The sequence below is a fragment of the Hyla sarda genome, chromosome 1 (genome assembly GCF_029499605.1).
Source record: "Hyla sarda isolate aHylSar1 chromosome 1, aHylSar1.hap1, whole genome shotgun sequence".
In the NCBI taxonomy this organism is placed as follows: domain Eukaryota; kingdom Metazoa; phylum Chordata; class Amphibia; order Anura; family Hylidae; genus Hyla; species Hyla sarda.
Window position 1 is genome coordinate 517,084,858 of NC_079189.1, and position 21,246 is coordinate 517,106,103.

Below are 21,246 nucleotides of genomic sequence, written 5' to 3' on the forward strand. Positions count from 1 at the left end.
CAACACTAACGTAAAATCCAGATCTGATGTAATATTCCTTTAATGGTTCATCCCTTTTGCCCAGATAAAACACACCTTCCTGGCTGTCGAAAGTGTACCATGTGTGTGGGTACTGTATTTCAGTCAGGGCAACTTCATACTGGCCGGAAAGATGTACCGGTTTTGCTAACTTAACGGTATAGGTAGCTGTTGTGTTGTCACGATACAATTTACCGCTCGAATTGGATGGTAATGTGATGTAAAATGATTTTGTCTCCATGATTTATATATCTATTAGTTGGTTTTCTTCGACCCAGCTGTTAAATTTTTCAGGGTACCCGAGCCACTTTACAAAACACTGTGTTTTGCCTCTGAACTGTCTTTTCTTCAATATTTTTTCTATTCTGTAGACCCGATCAACATCACTAGCTACTTTCTGGAGCTCTTCAGTGTAAAATGACCCTTCTATCTGTTCACCCTGCAAATCAAGCAGCTTGTATAGGGGTTTGTGAAAGCGTGTAATGATAGTGTCAATAACAAAAATTTCATCAGTATAACTTTGGGTGTATGCCTTAGAGAAAATGTTTCGATAATGCGAAATCCTTACATGATCCCCAATTTTAAATGTTGGTTTCATAACTTTAAAGTTTAATGCATTGCCATAAATATTTCTCCATATTTGTAACGAATTTCTTTTTGACACATCAACAGGTCTGCATCGGATTGTCCGATGATATGTGCGATTATAGCTGCATACAAGGTCTGGTAGAATTTTTATATACCGAGATGTGTTATGGTTTGTAAGGTAGCGCCACATTCTAGTTTTTAACGTACGATTAAACCGCTCGACTACAGATGCTTTCACAGTATTTGTAGTAAAAAAATGCTGTATATTGTACTTGCTACATACACTCTTCATGGCATTATTCATGAATTCACGACCTCGGTCCGTTTGAAGCTTCTGTGGTACACGTTTGTCATTTTTAAAAATAAGTTCAAAAGCACATGCAACAGAAGACGCTGTCTTGTCGCGTAAGCCGACGCACCAGGCATATTTTGATAATATATCAATCACTGTTAAAATATATTTTATTCCGTCGTTTTCTTTAGAAAATTCTATCATACTAACAAGATCCGCTTGCCATTGTGCGTCTATATCAGGCACAAATACCGGAATTCGTGAAAAATTTTTGCGCGCGGGCTTGTGGAGGGTATATACGTTCTGCCGATGTAGCCATGACACTAGCTCTGCTTTATTTATGCCGTATTTCTTAACATTTCGATATAACTTTTCAATCCCAGAAAAACTAGCTGGGGAGGTAACCTTGAAATATTGATCATGCAGTATTTTTTCCGTACGGAAGCGACCCATCCTTGCTAAAGTAGCAACGTATTTCAAACGTGCACACTATATAAGTAGGGGTGGTCTCGCGTACACCAAATGTTTTATACACCCCAATATAAAGCATGCCAATAATTTAATTTAATAAAGTTTGAGGCTGTGGTTTTTTTTTTTTTTTTTTTTTTTTTTTACTTTCTGGATATTCAACACTGTGGGGGTGGTGTATCTCACAGCACACCACCCAGCGGGGCAAGAACACACCCACACAGCTGTCTGGGGTGTATATATGAGGTGAGATGTTAAAGCATTCATTACTGAAGTCATCAAGAAAAAGGAGCAGACCACTGGCCCTAATACGCTATATTTGATCAAAACGTGAGTATTTTTCTCTATTTACTCTTTATAGTCATATTTTAATTGCATGTCTTGAGTTATTTAAGCTTATTATTCAATTACTACTTTTTCGAAGGTTTATGCGTAGTTCTGTATTTTGTGTTTTACTTAGTTTCATATAGAGGTTTTATGCTGGCCCTTTTGGTTTGGGTATGCGTATATTGTAGTTATATCATCTACTTATTCTAGCCGCGTTTCATGATTGTATAGTTAATATAAAATATGTGTTTTACTTGGTTAGTATGTATATAATCGTATATCAAATTAGTTAATATAATTATGTTTCAATATGATTAAATTGTATCCATATGATTATGTCATGCATGGTTAGCTAATGTATTGATTATCCATACCTCTAGGTATATGGGCAATATAGAGTATATTCTAGTTATATCAACTACTTATTTTAGCCATTTTTCAATACTATTTACACTTTATGGTCATTTTGTAAATGAATGACGACTCTATGCGGTTTTATGGTTTTCTTAGTAATTTTATCTACTTTTGCATGATTGTATAGTTAATATAATGTTTGTGTTTTACTTGGTTAGTATGTGTATAATCGTATATCAAATTAGTTAATATAATTATGTTTCAATATGATCATTGTATATGTATGATTATGTCATACATGGTTAGCTAATGTAGCGATTATCCATACCTCTAGGTATATGGGCAATATAGAGTATATTGTAGTTATATCATCTACTTATTTTAGCCATTTTTTCTATACTATTTACACTTTATGGTCATTTTGTAAATGAATGACGCCTCTATGCGGTTTTATGGTTTTTATTAGTAATTTTATCTAGTTTTGCATGATTGTATAGTTAATATAAATTTTGTGTTTTACTTGGTTAGTATGTATATAAATGTATATTAAATTAGTTAATATAATTATGTTTCAATATGATTAAATTGTATCTGTATGATTATGTCATACATGCATAGCTAATGTAGTGATTATCCATACCTCTAGGTATATGGGCAATATATTTTAACTGTCCGTGTTTAGTGCTGTTGTAGTTTAGTTGCTTTTTTATAGTGTTCTCTAATGAAATTAATTTACTATAAATTATTTATTTATTTTTATTCCTAGATGGCACATCAAAAAAATCTTACTGCTAGGACCGAATTCGATGATATTGATAGCTTAGGTAAATATATAGTATTTATCATATTTTCATTGTTTTCCACACACGCACACACACACACACACACACACACACACATTCATCTTTAATGAATATTATCTATTCTTGTTTAAGATGATGCTATGAAGGCCTTATCACCCACTGTGTGGCTGGGGGAACAGCACGATAACAATGGTGATACGACAGCTGCTGATGATCAACTCCTGGACGCATATCATGTTAGCGACAGCCAGATGTTGGTCAACGCTCATGAGATTTCGGAAACTCAACAAGTTCATGATCGTGAAATGTTGACCATCAATCAAGAGGTTTCAGAGCCCCATCACATACCCGATAACGAAGTGTTAACCATAGATGATCAGCTGTGTACGACCGTTCTCAAACCTTCTGTTCCTGCTGTACTTGTTAAGCTGGATCTGGAACCTCCACAGCTGTTCAATCCAGTGGTTGCGCAAACTGATTTTGAAGTTCCAGCGTGTTCAAACCTACTAAATAAGGAGTCACAGCCGAAGTCTGCGAGTAACCATCAAAACGTTAAAAAAGGTAATGTAAGTTTAATATTATTAAACTCGTTATGTTATATTTATTCATGTATATTTATATCTTCATTTTTTATTTCTTTTTTAGTGTTTAAATTTACAAAACCCCGACGCCTAGCTTTTAAGACAACTTTTCCGATAAGAACACCCCAAAACATCGAAACAGCAAGCGCCAGGGAAGGTGCTGCATTTAGTATACCTGACAGTGCAGTAACCGCAACCAACAACACACACGGTCCGAGCGCTGTGAATACTGCTTGTAAGTAATATATGTATGCTTTGGTTTTATTATTGTACCTGCATGAACTGTGCTGTACAAGTAAAGCCCGCTAACTATTCACGCTGTGTATATAAACAAAATGTATATAATTTACTCTTAACACTGTCTATCTCATTCTTTCAGATGAAGAAGTCGGTACCTGCAAAACCACACCCACAACAAATACGTCTATTGCGGAATCAAGAAGCTGTAAAACTCCGCCCCCTTCAAATGTTACTACAGTAGACGCAGGCCCCTGCAAAACAACACCCCCATCAAATGTTACCAGTGTGGATCATGCGTATAGTTTTGGCTGGAGAACACCATTATCAAGAAATGGGTGTACAGACGATAATCGTGTTGTTCCGTGCAGGAAACGTCCAATCAAAGTTGTAAAGACACCCACCTCACCAAACCAACGAAAATTCCGCCATAAACCAACTAAAAGACTACAGTTACAGTTTGCAACAGAGGATAATCAAGGAGGCAGCGGTGAGTCACACTTTATAAAGCCAAACAATATTCGGGGTTGTCGGAAAAAGCAGCCGATTAATACACATAGTGTGCATATATCCCCACCCCTTACTTCAGCACAGACATGCCTTAACAATGGTATCTGGCCTCAAGAGTGGCGTGTAACACTACAAAAAATGAGCGAAGCTACTACTCACTTGCGCAATGTTATTAACTATTTGACTAAATTAATGGAACGCTATACAAGGTTAGCTTCTTGTATACCGGACCATGACAAAATACTGGAGCTTGCAGAGCTTGACCAATTGTTTCAGCATGTATACTCCAGTGTTTTGCGGGAGAGATCAGAGGCTGCTATCTTATGACTAGGAATGGTTGGTGGTGGATTACCCAAATGCAAAAAGGGTAAATCGCCACTTAAAAAAATACCAACAGTTAGAAAACACTCTGTAAAAATGTTTGGTCGGCCTAAGAGAACCACTGTAACAAAACATCGCAAGGGGAGTCAGAAATTTGCGGGGCAAAAGATAACAACTACAACACAACGAACAAATACGCCTGTTAACGACTCTTTAGAAGGGGCAAGCAGCCTGCAACATGTACAAACACAACTCCAGAACACTGACAATTCAGTAGAGATGGACAGCAGCATTTCCCAACAGGTTGAGGGCCCGATCACCACTCAGCATAGTTCACAACCTCAGAACACAGACAATTCACTAGAGACGGACAACAGTGTTTCTCAACAAATAGAAGGTCCGTGCACCACGCATCATACTTCACAATCACAGAACACTGACAATTCACTAGAGACGGACAACAGCGTTTCGCAACACTCACAAAACCTTACAACTCACTCCCAGACAGAGAGCTCTGTTCAGTATGATGTCAATCCCCAAATATTAGAACATTCATTCCATAGAGTGAGAGAGATTGATTCATTCAACGCTATTCAACATATAGATCACTTCAGATTTGTGAACTTACACCGTATTAATTCTTTTGTAGAGGCTGTGAGTGTAGTGCATAATGCTATTCATACATTGCTGCGTAGTCTAATCAATACTCTCAATAACGGTGATTTTATTCAAGTCCGTCTTGAAGGCGGCGGTAGTTTAGATCCGATTTACTGGATTAAACAATCTAGAAATGAGTTTATTGTTGAAGAGTTTCTAAATGCCGTTGCTGCAGCATTGCAGAGTAACGCACAATGTCTGGGTTCAGAAAGTCTAAAACTGGTGGTCACTGTAGTGCGAAATAGAAGAGGTGGTGCTAAGCGTCGGTTGAAGTCTATTGCGTACACCCAGATAATCAAGCAGAAAAAGCGTTGGTTGTATGACTTTAACAATTACAACACTAATCTGTGTCTGGCCGCTAGTTTATACGCTCTGACAGCCAGTGATGATATTAGCGACGCTGTTTTGTTGGAGAAGGCCCGTCAGATACACGCCGCTCTGTCTATACCAGACAACGAGCTAGTGAGTTTTAGTAGCATTGCAGATTTTGAAAAATTCATGAACATCACCATTAAAGTGTTATACCACAATAACGGTGATTGGCACTATTTTCACACAGGTAAAAAGGCCACAGACAAAATTGTGTATATTCTACACCACGATGACCATTACTATGGCATTAAAAATATTAAGGGTTTCATAGGGGAGTGCTATTTTTGTAATCTCTGCACGTCAGTGTACCACCATAAAAATAACCACTCATGTCAGCTGTTTTGCCGTTCATGTGAACGGGCAACGTGTTCTGACAGTGTGGGGCCGCAACCACGCTGCAGTACATGCCGCGTGTTTTGTCGCTCCAACGAGTGTTTAGAGATACACGAACGCATAGCAGTCGATAACCCAGACTTTTGTAGAAGTAAAACATTTTGCGACAAATGTTGTCGCTTTGTGTACAATCGTGAGGAGGAACATAAGTGTAGTGGGTTAAAGTGTAGCGCTTGTGGGGGGCGCATGTATAAATTTGACGATCATCTCTGCTATATGCAGCCCTACAAAGCAAAGAAACAAAGTGATCTATATGTTTTTTACGATTATGAATGTACACAAGAAGAAAAATATCATCAACCGAATTACATTTATGCGACAACTTTGTACGGCTCTAATTCCTGGGAATTTGAAGGTAAAACCTGTAAACACGACTTTGTAAAGTTCTTTACCAACGGTAAATTTACAGGTTATACCTTTATAGCACACAATGCAGGTAGATATGACGCATACTTTATTGTAAAGGAACTGATTCGTGAAAAGCTGCAGGTAAAAATGATTACTCAAGGGGGGCGACTTTTATGCGTGACACTACCAGACCTGAAAATACGTTTTATAGACTCCCTAAATTTCATTCCCATGAAACTCAGCAAATTACCTCAAGCTATGGGTTTTCCAGGGTCAAAGGGACATTTTCCACACTTTTTTAATACAGCCCAGAATCAGGATTATGTGGGTGCTGTACCCCCTGATAAGTATTACGGGGTTGAATACATGATGCCCGATGAGAAGGTGGAGTTTATGGAGTGGTATGGAGGCCAAAAAAACAATACTTTTAATTTAAAAGCAGAGCTCAAGGCCTATTGTAAACAAGATGTTGAGGTTTTGAGACAGGCCTGTGAGCGATTCAGAGACAGAGTGATGGACATGACTAGGAAAAACATTTCAAAATACAACAGACAGCTAAAGAAATTTGTTGTGGAGGTTCAGTGTATTGACCCATTTCAATTGATCACATTGGCTTCTGTATGTATGGCTATGTACCAATTTAAGTTTCTTCCTAAAAACAAAATCGCTATCGTACCTGCAGACAATTATCATAAAACAAAAAAGCGTTTCTCTTCCCCTGCTATTCAATGGCTCATGTATGTATCTCATACAGAGAACCTTGTTATACAACACGCTCTGAGAGGCGGTGAAAAGCAGGTTGGACGATATTTTTTAGATGGTTATGCACGCGATGCTGGCCGTGACATAGCTTTTGAATTTCAGGGTTGTTTTTACCACGGCTGCCCTACATGCTATAATGAAAATGACACAAATACAGTTACAAATACTAACTACAGCCAACTGTACCACACTTTTTTGATGAAAAAACGCTATTTACAGAGCTGCGGGTACGAAGTACGTGTTTTGTGGGAACATGAGTGGAATGAAATGCTTAAAGAAGATTCTAATCTCCAAGCATTTCTCCATAAAATGAAATTTCCAAAGCCGCTCGATCCTCGTGATGCTCTTTATGGTGGGCGAACTAACGCCATAAAGCTCTATCACAAACAGGATGATGGTGAGACGATACATTACTATGATTTTACAAGTCTGTACCCGTTTGTCAACAAATCAAAAATGTATCCTGTAGGTCACCCACACATCATATATGAAAATTTTAATCACATCAAAAACTACTTTGGCATTGCCCGAGTTAAGGTCCACCCCCCAAGAGATTTGTTTTTCCCAGTCCTCCCTGTAAAAATTAACAAAAAATTGATGTTTCCCCTTTGCTATACATGTGCTGTAAACACTCAATCAACTGAATGTATGCACAGTGTTGAGGAGCGCTCGCTGACAGGTACATGGTGTACAATTGAACTAGAGATGGCTCTGGAAAAAGGGTACAGGATCACTGACATCTATGAAGTGTGGCATTTCCCTGAAACTACAGAAGACCTCTTTGCACCCTACATTAAACTTCATTTAAGGGACAAGCAAGAGGCGTCAGGTTACCCTAGCTGGTGCACGGATGATGATAAAAAACAGCAATACATTGACTCTTTTCTTGAGAAAGAAGGTGTGCAATTAGATGCTGCAAATATAATTGTGAACCCAGCTAAAAGACAGATCTCCAAACTTTTCTTAAATTCTTTATGGGGTAAGTTTGCACAGAGATCTAATCTGCCCTGCACCAGTATTGTGAATAACCCTGATGAGCTCTTTAAATATGTCTTTGTACCTTACTATGAGGTTTCTGGGCTAAATTTTATTGACGATGAAACAGCAACTGTGAACTGGAAATACGCAGACGGCCACCACACAGTCAATAAAAACACAAACATTTTTATAGCTTGCTTTACAACTGCCTATGCCAGACTAGAGCTGTACATGCTTCTGGACAGACTACAGGACAGGTGCCTTTATCATGACACAGATTCTGTAATTTTTGTCCACAAAGAGGGTGAGTGGAACCCGCCATTAGGTGATTACTTGGGGGAATTAACCAGTGAAATCCCTGATGGTACTTACATCACAGAGTTTGTATCTGCTGGTCCAAAAACCTACGGGTACAAACTGAATACCGGTAAAACAGTCCTAAAGGTTAAGGGCATTACATTAAATGTTGCAAATACAGAATACATCAATTTTGAAAGCCTTAAGGACCTAGTTTTAGAATTTACCCGTAACCCCGATCCTGAAAACCAAAAATGTATAACACTGGAACAACCGGGTATTATTAGGCATAAGATGCTCTGGGAAATTGAAACGAGGCCTGTGCGTAAGACACAGAGGTGTGTATATACAAAGAGAGTGAATTTCGATGATTTCACAACATTACCTTTTGGTATTTAATGCAGGGTTCACACAGCTACATCCCTCTTTTTCAGACGCGCTTGAAGAACTTTTTAAGAAGCTCAGGATCAACGAACCTGAAGTTACAGATATTTTTCAGAAGCTCAGAATCAGTGAGTCGGAAGGGGTTTACACAAAGAGTCAGTTTTTAGACGAATATACAACACTACCTTTCGGTTTCTAAACACTCTTTGGTTATGAGCATGGACACCCGTCTACAACATCCCTTTTCATGTATTTTAGCGGGCCCCTCCAACTCTGGAAAGAGTTATTTTGTAAAACAGCTGCTTTATAATGCTAAAACACACATTTCACAAAACCCCGAAAATATTGTTTGGTTTTATGCGTGTTGGCAAAAATTGTACGATGACCTCTCTCATTCTTTCCCTAATATTAGATTTATTGAAGGTCTGCCGCATACATTTATTGACGATGATCTGTTTCCACCAGACAAGGTAAATTTGACAATTGTTGATGACCTCATGGAGAGCGCTAGCGAGAATAACGAAATCGAAAAAGCATTTACCAAGTATGTTCATCACAGAAATCTAAGTATATTATATTTAGTGCAGAACATATTTTGCCAGGGTAAAAAGAGCAGAACCATAAATTTAAATACCAAGTACATGGTTCTTTTTAATAACCCACGTGATAAATTGCAAATTCTTACATTAGCGAGACAAATGTACCCCGGGAAAACTCATTTCTTTTTAGAGGCCTTTGAGGATGCCACACGTGAGCCTTACGGGCACTTACTAGTTGATTTACGAAGCATTACCCCAGAACAGTATCGTTTAAGGTCAGGGTTCTTCCCACCAGCTTTACCAGCTGTGTATATACCAAAGAAAAATAGCTCAAAAAAGTAATGCTTTCACACTGCATCGCATTCTATGCGATGTACATAGTAGCGGTAAGATGTCGGAAAGATTAAGACGTAATTGGGATCTCTTAAAAACTCTAGTGAAATCCACTCCTTCAGTCAGAAAATCTATCTTGCGTAACGCTAGTGATGATTTAATAACTGCCATAGGGGAAAATGCTTTAAACATCTTAAAAGGCCGTATTCCCCTAAAAGAGCGGCAGAAAAATATACTAAAGAAGTGGCGTAAAGCTATAAGAAAGCTGGGTGATAAGACACTCCCCATAAAGAAAAAGAAGCGCTTAGTGAGTCAAACCGGCGGGTTCATAGGTCCGCTGTTGGGATTTGCAATTCCTTTAATATCAAGCCTGCTTTTTAACAAATAATGGAGCATGTGGAGAAAATGTACTTGGTGCCCAAACACGAACTTAACAAGATAAATCAGTACATTACACCTACAGCTAGCATACGACAGAGTGTAATACAGCGATTAGATAGCGAAATTAGTGATGTTTTACAGCGGAGTGATTTACCTGATGACATGAAAATTAAAAGATACACAGATATACTACAAAGATACTTGGTTCTTGCTAGACAGGCTGCAAAAGAGGTAACTTCTTTAAACCTCATTACGGCCCCTCCTCCTGGTCCACAACAATTGACAACTGCCAGTGCTGATAACGGTGATGATGTGGCTGAGATTGTGAATAATGTCAATCCCCGGTTTAAAAGAAACGCAGAGCTGTTGTTAAGCAGGCTGGTCCAGAACAAAGACGTTACGGCATGGAGTGATAAAGGTGAATTTATTTACAAGGGTAATGTGCTTCCAGGATCTAATATGGTGGACTTGGTGCGTAACACAACACAAAGTCATGGTTTGCTTAAAAACAAAATACCTCCAGGATGGGAAACATTTATCCAGGCCATGGCTGAATTAAACATACCATCTAGTGTTGTGGGTAATTCAGGCACTAGAGAGATTCTGGATGGAATAAAAATGGCGTTACATAATCCTACAGGAACCGCAACCCCTAAACGCCAAATGTATATTACACCTTCCAGGCCTCCGATACTGACACGTGGCAGTCTGCTTCCTAAAAAAAGGACCCCACCAATTTTACAAACTGCCTGGTTAACTCTATGAATATTTGAAATATTAATGTACTATATTGTTTTGTAAATAAATATTATATCTACTATATACTTTTATATGATTATGTATTTTATCTCTTCAATAAAGCTTTTTAAACTTTGCACTACTGGTCCGTTTGATTATGTATAAAGGTTATACGTATATGGGTCGGTCCTTGCCCCGGCTTGAACTTTCAGGCATGCCCTAACATGTTTAGACATAGAATACCGCACACGTCACAGATATGGGAAGTTCTCCTGCACACGTCACAAATATGGGATGTTATTACCCAAAACATGTCCGGACTTGTCTGCATAGGGGGGCCGCGTAGAAATATACGTAATTTAGCCACATCCTACTATTACACAAAGCGCGCCCTATGAAAGCTATGCAGTTCATTCAGAAAGATTCATCGCTGCGAGTAGCAGCCCGTATAGTCTTCTCACCCCCCCCCCCCTAAAAAGGTTAGTAGATTTAGGGTTCTTTTTTAGACATATAGCTGTGTGTCTGTGAATTGCTTTTTACAGTATATTGAATATGCATTGTATATCTGTGAGTTAGTGTCAGTATTTTTTATTTTTTTAATATACCACATAGCAAATTATAATATGCTATGTGGTATAATGTGTGTATGTTGTTGCATGATTTACTTTGGTATAAATGAAAAGCGGTTGTATTATTTTTTTTTCTGTCAATGTAATTGTGTGTAAGAAGCTGAGGAGATGGTGGGGGGCTGGAATGTAGTTTTCATAGCAGGGTGACATCTGTTGTTAGAGGTGGGGGTGGGGTTGTCGTGGGAGACATGGGACAAGCTATGGGCGTTGTTAATACACGTAGTAAGGGGGCGTGGTACATGTCAAACATCCCCGGAAGGGGACGGCTGACGTGTTGTAAGGGGGGGGGGCGTGGAAAGGGGCGTGGCACCTGTCAACCAACTTCCGGTGACAGTTTGACGAGAAATATCTATTCCTCACTACTTAGAATAATGCTCAAACAATAACTAAAAGCTTATGCAGGCTCAAGACTTTTTTTTTAATAGAACTGAGTTAACATGTTATATATAATGTTGGCTGAGTGCAGGCTAATCATGCGTCTAGAATTGTGTAGTGGCTTCCTAGAGATTAAAGCTCTGTGACTTTCCTCACCCTAAGCCACATGTCAGTAGAAGTGAATGGAAAATGTTGTATTACACTTAAACTACTTTATTGGTCACTATTCATCTTGTCCCTTAACAATGCACATTACCTAGCTGTAGCATTAAGCAGAGATATTTAGGGTGTGGGTTCACATACCACTGTATATGCAGATGTCTTCCCTGAGTGAGCACGACAAGTAAATAATACCAGCAATAGGACCTTTTCCAGGGATGCTAGCAATGTCTTATGTTACAAGTCTTCTGTTTCCTAGACTAATGGATGTTTAAGACTAAGCAATTACTTGTGGCCTAAAATAGGTTTCATAATATTATTATCAATAATTTAGTAAAACCTTCTCCTTCTAGTAGCCACTCATTCTGTGATAACATTTTAACATTAAAATAATAAAATAGAAAATGAACAAGTGGCAGAAGATTACTGGCAGCATATCACCCATGGTATCAGAAATGTGTAGGTATATATTTTAACCCTATACAAATGAAGATAAACAGATACCCGCACTCACCGCGAAACTTTGCCGTCAGTCGCCTCCACTCTGAGTGCCCTGCTACCTGCCTGATGCCGGGAATTTCCTAGAGTCAAGGAGAGTCGGTTTGCTGTTTCCTTGCGGTGAGTGCGGGTACCTGTTTATCTTCATTTGTATATTGTTGAGTGACTTTGGATTTCTTGGTCCCCAGCACCCCCGGACTCAAGGGCACCTGGACCCTGCGTGGCCACAGTGACAGTTGGTTAGGCTCCTTATTATATGCTGTTATACAGCTGGGCATAGGTGTCGGTCCCTCTTTTCAGCAGTGCCCTCTATCTTGTGTTTGTCAATATATTTTAACCCTTTGAAATATGTATGGCAGTCTATTGGGAGTCTAAAGGCTATTGAAACTACCCGAATCGAGGAGTTTCCCATTTGCCCCACTGCATGTAACAGGAGCAGTTCCCATACCTGCAATTTATTTTCATATTTACACTGTTTTCTCGAAACTAAAAGCAAACAGAAGACACTTACAATGTAAAATATCACACTATTAGAGATGATATTTAATGAAGACAAGAGTCTTAAACTTCGGTTTTCCAATTTCAGAACAGATGACTTGAATACTTGGATTTATTTTGTAGAAAGGCAACTGAGGAACAGTAGCAAGGGCAGTACAGCTGAGAGGGTTAGTAGGTCTATGACCTGGTCTTTTAATGCATATATCACAAGACATTTTTGCTGCCTAGTAAGTGACTACTATTTGAATATTGCAGGCAATATGTTCACTGAGGTGCATAACTCTACGGCAGACAAAGGACTAGACCTTGCCCACACAGTGTGAATATGGTACATTGGTTGTTGTGATGTCTGAAGAAAATAAGTCGGAACGGGCGGCCAGCTATAATTTCCGATCACAATGGGTCTCATGACTGAGACTTGGTGTAATCTAAACTTTTAACATGTCTGGATGACAAAAGTCAAAATCTTTACTTAATGACAGTAATACTTTAAAACACTTCATTTTTGAAGCAGAGCTGAGAATTTTTTTCCAGGAATCAAGCATCCAATGGCAACTTTCTTCAGCAGGATTCAGGTATAGATCTTGTAGCTACCTGTACTGTGCCTACTAATAAAGTGGGCAAAACTTTAGATAATGCAGTTTGTATTTGCAATCAAAAGGTCACCGCCAACCCTGGGTAAGGGTTCAGTCCTCAGTCAGGACACATGACATGCATAGTTACATATATCATACATATAACGTATGTATTTGTTTAAAGCCTCATGGACATGAATGATATACAGTGGGGCAAAAAAGTATTTAGTCAGCCACCAATTGTGCAAATTCTTCATCATAGGTATACCTCAACTATGACAGACATAATGGAAAAAAAATCCATAAAATCACATTGTCAGATTTTTAAACAATTTATTAGCAAATTATGGTGGAAAATAAGTATTTGATCACCTACAAACAAGCAAGATTTCTGGCTCTCACAGACCTGTAACTTCTTCTTTAAGAGTCTCCTCTGTCCTCCACTCATTACCTGCATTAATGGCACCTGTTTGAACTTATAAACCGCTCGGGCAACAAAGCAGTGGCTTCGTATGAAGCATTTCAAGGTCCTGGAGTGGCCTAGCAAGTCTCCAGATCTAAACCCCATAGGAAACCTTTGGAGGGAGTTGAATGTCCGTATTGCCCAGTGACAGCCCCAAAACATCACTGCTCTAGAGGAGATCTGCATGGAGGAATGGGCCAAAATACCAGCAACAGTGTGTGAAAACCTTGTGAAGACTTACAGAAAACATTTCACCTCTGTCATTGCCAACAAAGGGTATATAACAAAGTATTGAGATGAACTTTTTGTTATTGACCAAATACTTATTTTCCACGATAATTTGCTAATAAATTCTTTAAAAATCAGACAATGTAATTTGATGGATTTTGTTTCTCATTGTGTCTCTCACAGTTGAGGTATACCTATGATGAAAATTACAGGCCTCTCTCATCTTTTTAAGTGGGAGAACTTGCACAATTGGTGGCTGACTAAATTATTTTTTGCCCCACTGTATATCCCAGACATGATGAGACAGCAGAGGAAGGCCTGTAGTGCCAAAATGTGTTCTATGTCTTCCTTTGTCTGATCCTGATGTGAATTAACGCTACCTTATTCAACCCTATGGGTTGCCAGGCAGTATTTCTGCTCCCAGTGTAAATTGATAAATGGACAGAATTGCTTGGATATACTCCTATTATTATAACACTTGCAAAACCGCAACATCAGAGAAATCAGCAGCCACTGTTATTCTGTCCAAAACCTATATAGGTATGGCTGAACTGAATGCCCATGTTAACAGTGTAGTCATGGTTGATACATGTTAGTTAACGTCTATCTAATATCATTCACACACAGGTAAAGCAGTGCCCAACCAAAGTCTTACGCCTCAGTCACAGATGTAGCAAAAGAGTTGTTGCAGAGTAGCAGTAGTGAGGTGGTGCACAAACCTCCAAAGTCCATACAGTGATCAATCCAACAAGAGAAACATGAAGGAGGGGCACTCACCACTAACTGCAGTAAAACAAGTAGATTTGTATTCTTGCTACATCAATACACAGGAAGAATCCAAGCAGATGCCCGGAACAGTAAATGGTAACAGTTGTTTGTTGTGTGAACCATGATTTGTGCTGTGTGACATTGCACACTTTCCTACAACCCACCTTTATGTGCAGGGGAGACTAGCTGCCAATGCATCTGGGACAGATCAGGGAATTTCAGTTAAACGAAGCATGTTTGACCACCTTAAAGGATTCCATAAGGTGGTCATAACCAAGGGAAACAGTAATCAAAACAAAGCAGTCACATGGGGGATTTGTTATAATATCACTCAAACATACATTTAAAAAATGTGTTCTATATTTTAAATCAGTTTAATTTCACATTATGATTCAGTTAAGACCTATTTTTTCTAATGTAACCCCCCCCCCCTTATTTTATTATATTAGAGATGCATGATAGGAAAAATTATGTTGTTTACAGCAGTTATTATTAGATTGCAACATATTAAAAGTTCATATTAACACTGACAAGTCTATATATTACACATCTAGGGACTCTACTTATTTCAGCATTTCTACTTCTTTTAATGCTACAAACAATATACAATTTAAAAGCCATGACAAGCTAAAGAACAGAAGTTGCACCAAGTTAATGGAAATAAAACATTAAATGGTTGGTAAAATGACAGTAGATATGGTCCCACTGTTATGCTGCCATTATCATAATTGCTACTAAATAATTATTAATAAGTCGCTGCCTCTTCTCTGATTCTCTGTGGATTGATGTACAGCGATGTCTTTGTTGATTCATTCTGCAGAAGCCCAGACAATAGTGACTGTGCTGGAAACTGAGCTACTTTGGACAGCACAATGGTGAGTTCTGAGCAGTATCAAGCAGAGAGCAGCAAATTACACCCCCATGCACTTCACTGCATCTAACCAAATTGGCTAGTTGAAATGCTAATTGCCTTTCAGCTATGGGGATAGACGGCTAGGAGATTTGGTGCTTCAGAGAAGGACGCACATTTCTTATTCCACTCCTGGCCCATTGTCTTGATGAGAATTATTCCAAATCCATTCAGAAAGGTAGCTTCTTGTCTAACCTTAAAAAATGTGGGAAATTTCTAAAGACCAGACGGGCATCACAAATCGGATGGCCTAAGCAAGCTACAACCAGATGGCTGGATTAAGTCCTTGTTAATGCTTTAATAAAATAATGCTTGAAGCTGGTAAAGAAAGAGAAGGTTTCTGTGGAAAAACAGAGCAGTTGTATGTACAGGGAACAGCTTGTGTTTCGACAATATATTCCACTTAAACAGTGTTTACAATTGCCTTACATTGTCGCAGTGACTGTCTAACCTATCAGGCTGTAAACAATGCTTTGTATACTTTTGAAAGAGAAAAAAATGTAAGTCTTAAAAAAAAAAAAAAAACAAATGTAGGCTATATTTCTCCTTCAAACTATTATGTTAAAGATATCAGGCAGACATGAAGATTAATACATTTAAATCTTATAGACTGTAAGCTCCAGTTAGCAGAGCCCTGACACCTTCTGTTCCATTGTATTCTCCTCTATTGGTAAGATTATAGTCTCAGTGTGTGTCCCTGACTGAAAATGTATTTGCATTATGCAAAAAGTATTAAAACAAGTATTCATATATAAAAATATATTTAGAGAAATTGGTTTGCCTTCTCCAATAAGTGATTATCACTTTTCTATGATTCGTCTACTTTAGACTCACTTCACACATTTTTCTTCGGGGTTGGTATGAATCTTTGTAAAACTGTGGTGTAACTATTGCCCGAATAGTTGGCAGAAACTCCAAATGCTATGATCAATCAAATACATTCAGTGCCAAACCACAAATTAAAAAGTTCAATAAAAATTTACTTTTAATGGCAGTATTTCAGTAACTTAGTAGTCTAAAGTAGTCTAAAACAGACCAGAGACTTGATAAAAAGGTTGCCAAAACCTGCACTAGATTGGCCAATAATCTCTTGTTTACAAAGGCCTCCCTACTGTTGCCTGATGGCAGATGTTGGAGGAAAGAGGGATCAAGCATGCAGGATTTTAACATGCCCCCTGCAAGAGGTAAGCTGCTGTTGTAGTGGTCTAGTAGTGGCTTATTCCCCTTGCCCCACTTAAATAATCATGTTTTGTTGCACCAACATATATATTTACAGTGTAAAGAAATGAGAATGTCAAGTAGGGGCCCAAAAGCTTAAGGGTTTTTCTTACAATAAACATTTATCACCTATATATAGGATAGATGATAAATGACTAATCACTGGTGAACCCCACCAATGGGACCCCTAGCAATCACTATAATGAGGGTCCTGAGTCCCCTGTTTTTCCTCACTGCGTGACCAAGAAGAAGATTGAATAGACTGGCGGCAATTGACCAATTCTGAACATGCTTGAACATCACTATATTTGATGTTCTTCTCACAATGGTCATGAAGTGGGGAGTAACAGAGAATTTGGGACCCATGTTCTAGTAGTGATCAGTGGGGGTCACAATGTTGAGTTCTCCAGTGATAAGACATTAATCACCTAATCTGGGGATTGGTTGAAAAACTTCCATAGTGGGAAAGCCCCTTTGAAAAAAAAAAAAAACCTAAGGCTATTGTCACGATGCCGGCTGGCAGGTAGTGGATCCTCTGTGCCAGAGAGGGATGGAGAGGACCGCGCTAGTGGACCGGTTCTAAGCCACTACAGGTTTTCACCAGAGCCCGCCGCAAAGCGGGATGGTCTTGCTGCGGCGGTAGTGACCAGGTCGTATCCACTAGCAACGGCTTACCTCTCTGGCTGCTGAAGATGCTGAAGATAGGCGAGGTACAAGGGAGTAGGCAGAAGCAAGGTCGGACGTAGCAGAAGGTCGAGGCAGGCAGCAAGGATCGTAGTCAGGGGCAACGGCAGGAGGTCAGGAACACGGGCTAGGAACAGACAAGGGAACGCTTTCACTAGGCACTAAGGCAACAAGATCCGGCCAGGGAGTGCAGGGGAAGTGAGGTGATATAAGGAAGTGCACAGGTGAACACACTAATTGGAACCACTGCGCCAATCAGCGGCGCAGTGGCCCTTTAAATCGCAGAGACCCGGCGCGCGCGCGCCCTAGGGAGCGGGGCCGCGCGCGCCGGGACAGAACAGACGGAGAGCGAGTCAGGTACGGGGACCGGGGTGCGCATCGCGAGCGGGCGCTACTCGCATCGCGAATCGCACCCCGGCTGAAGGCGGGACCGCAGCGCACCCGGTCAGTGGATCTGACCGGGGCGCTGCAACAACGAAGATGAGGCGAGCGCTCCGGGGAGGAACGGGGACCCGGAGCGCTCGGCGTAACAGTACCCCCCCCCTTGGGTCTCCCCCTCTTCTTGGGGCCAAAGAACCTGAGAAAGAAAAACTAAATTTTTCCGTGATGAGGTCCGATGCAAATTAGGAGGGGTTCTGTATGGAAACGTACGAGACAGTCCAATCTTTTATTGTAAAAACAATAGATGTAGAGGGGTCTGGCGAGACTGGTCACAGGAACGTAGAACCTGTTGATGAGAGAGGCCAAAAAAAATTTTCCTGCAGATCCGGAATCCAAGAAGAGCATAGTAGAGAAGGAGAAGGTAGAGGCAGATATCCGCACAGGCACAGTAAGGCGTGGAGAAGCAGAGTTGACATCAAGAACTGTGTCACCTTTGTGCGGAGTCAGCGTACGTCTTTCCAGGCGGGGAGGACGGATAGGACAATCCTTCAGGAAGTGTTCGGTACCGGCATAGTACAGGCAAAGATTCTCCATGCGGCGTCGTGTCCTCTCTTGAGGTGTCAAGCGAGACCGGTCAACTTGCATAGCCTCCGCGGCGGGAAGCACAGGAACAGATTGCAGAGGACCAGAGGAGAGAGGAGCCGGGGAGAAAAAACGCTTCGTGCGAACAAAGTCCATATCCAGGCGGAGCTCCAGACGCCATCCGGAAGAACGCATGTCAATGCGAGTGGCAAGGTGAATGAGTTCATGTAGGTCAGCAGGAGTCTCTCGTGCGGCCAGAACATCTTTAATGTTGCTGGATAGGCCTTTTTTAAAGGTCGCGCAGAGAACCTCACTATTCCAAGACAACTCGTAAGCAAGAGCACGGAACTGAATGGCGTACTCGCCAACGGAAGAAACACCCTGGGCCAGGTTCAGCAGGGCAATCTCGGCTGAAGAAGCTCGGGCAGGTTCCTCAAAGACACTTCGAATTTCCGAGAAGAAGGAGTGTACAGAGGCAGTGACGGGGTCATTGCGGTCCCAGAGCGGTGCGGCCCATGACAGGGCTTTTTCAGACAGAAGGCTGACTACGAAAGCCACCTTAGACCTTTCAGTAGGAAACTGGTCCGACATCATCTCCAAGTGCTGGGAACATTGCGAAAGAAAGCCACGGCAATACTTAGAGTCCCCATTAAATTTGTCCGGCAAGGACAGGCAGAGGCTAGGAGTGGCCACTCGCTGCGGAGGAGGTGCAGGAGCTGGCGGAGGAGAAGATTGCTGGAGAAGTTGCGACTGAAGTTGGTGCGAAATGGTGGACATTTCCGACAGCTGACGGGTTAGAAGGGCGATCTGTCGGGCTTGCAGGGCGGCCACCGTGGTGAGGTCAGCGACAACTGACAGAGGAACTTCAGCGGGATCCATGGCCGGATCTACTGTCACGATGCCGGCTGGCAGGTAGTGGATCCTCTGTGCCAGAGAGGGATGGAGAGGACCGCGCTAGTGGACCGGTTCTAAGCCACTACAGGTTTTCACCAGAGCCCGCCGCAAAGCGGGATGGTCTTGCTGCGGTGGTAGTGACCAGGTCGTATCCACTAGCAACGGCTTACCTCTCTGGCTGCTGAAGATGCTGAAGATAGGCGAGGTACAAGGGAGTAGGCAGAAGCAAGGTCGGACGTAGCAGAAGGTCGAGGCAGGCAGCAAGGATCGTAGTCAGGGGCAACGGCAGGAGGTCAGGAACACGGGCTAGGAACAGACAAGGGAACGCTTTCACTAGGCACTAAGGCAACAAGATCCGGCCAGGGAGTGCAGGGGAAGTGAGGTGATATAAGGAAGTGCACAGGTGAACACACTAATTGGAACCACTGCGCCAATCAGCGGCGCAGTGGCCCTTTAAATCGCAGAGACCCGGCGCGCGCGCGCCCTAGGGAGCGGGGCCGCGCGCGCCGGGACAGAACAGACGGAGAGCGAGTCAGGTACGGGGACCGGGGTGCGCATCGCGAGCGGGCGCTACTCGCATCGCGAATCGCACCCCGGCTGAAGGCGGGACCGCAGCGCACCCGGTCAGTGGATCTGACCGGGGCGCTGCAACAACGAAGATGAGGCGAGCGCTCCGGGGAGGAACGGGGACCCGGAGCGCTCGGCGTAACAGCTATGTTCACACATAGTATTATGGACCATTTATTTAAGAAAAGAAAAACGGACCAAAAGAAGAAACAGCAGTTTTTACAGCCATCTTATGGGCTGATTTTTTTTTAGCCATTTACAGTTCTAAAACAGCCCCAAAACTTTGTGTGAACATAGCCTATAGGAGCCAAAAGCAATTACTAGCCATTTGGCTATCTGTCTCCCAAGATCTGTCTATCCTTGAGCTTTAACCTAAGCAAAATCTTGTTCTTCTCAATTAGTAGATTAATATAGCCCCAAAAAGTTTCTGAAACAAACGCATAAAAAACTCCTTCTAGTTCTTGCCTAGTTTTATTATACTGACACAGCAAGATGTCCCCCTCTTTTGTCCTGATACATCTAACTCAGCCAATTATTTTTCTTTTTAGAATATGCGGTATTTCAGCCAATTTGTGTTCCTCCTGGCTAATTCTGAATAGAATGTGCACAGCAAGAAGGTATAACAATGCCCCCACCTGGATTATTCTGAATGATCAGACACAACACAGCTCAGTATTTATCCCCAGACTATGGTTTCTATTCATCTGGACTAACTCAAGTTGCCGTGACCAAAGGGAAACCTTTCTAATTTCTCCACTTTAGTCCTACATGCTGGAGCAGCAATCCACTAAGCCGTGTATTGACAATGCAAGAGAGTTGTCACATAAAAGCACTGCTCTCCTCTAGCTACTTCAAAAAGCAGAGATGCCAAGATTGCTTTAAATAGAAAAAAAAAAAGCTCTCCCAGCAGCAACACAGCACTGGAGCAATAGAAAAGTGCACTGTATGTGTATGAAAGCTTTCCCAACAATGATAGTTTTTACCATGTTCATAAACTTGACACAGAAAATATATGCAACAGGGTGTCATAGTTCCAAGAAGCCTCAGTTTTGGGATTTTGAATATAAATGCATACAACACTTCTGCACACAATAGTACAATTTTCCAGTGCTATTGTAAATTTCCATTAATGTGTT

The 21,246-nt window shown here is 41.0% G+C and overlaps 1 protein-coding gene and 1 long non-coding RNA gene across 4 annotated transcripts in view; one reads left to right on the forward strand and one right to left on the reverse strand.

The window, feature by feature from the left end:
- ADGRV1 (adhesion G protein-coupled receptor V1) overlaps window positions 1–21,246 on the reverse strand; it is a 588,171-nt gene that overhangs the window by 531,168 nt on the left and 35,757 nt on the right. The gene's annotated exons all lie outside the window — the stretch shown is intronic.
- Window positions 14,911–20,724, forward strand: LOC130290575 (uncharacterized). Its single transcript, XR_008847632.1, has 3 exons — window positions 14,911–14,970; window positions 15,695–15,749; window positions 20,659–20,724. It is a non-coding gene; the product is annotated as an uncharacterized LOC130290575 (long non-coding RNA).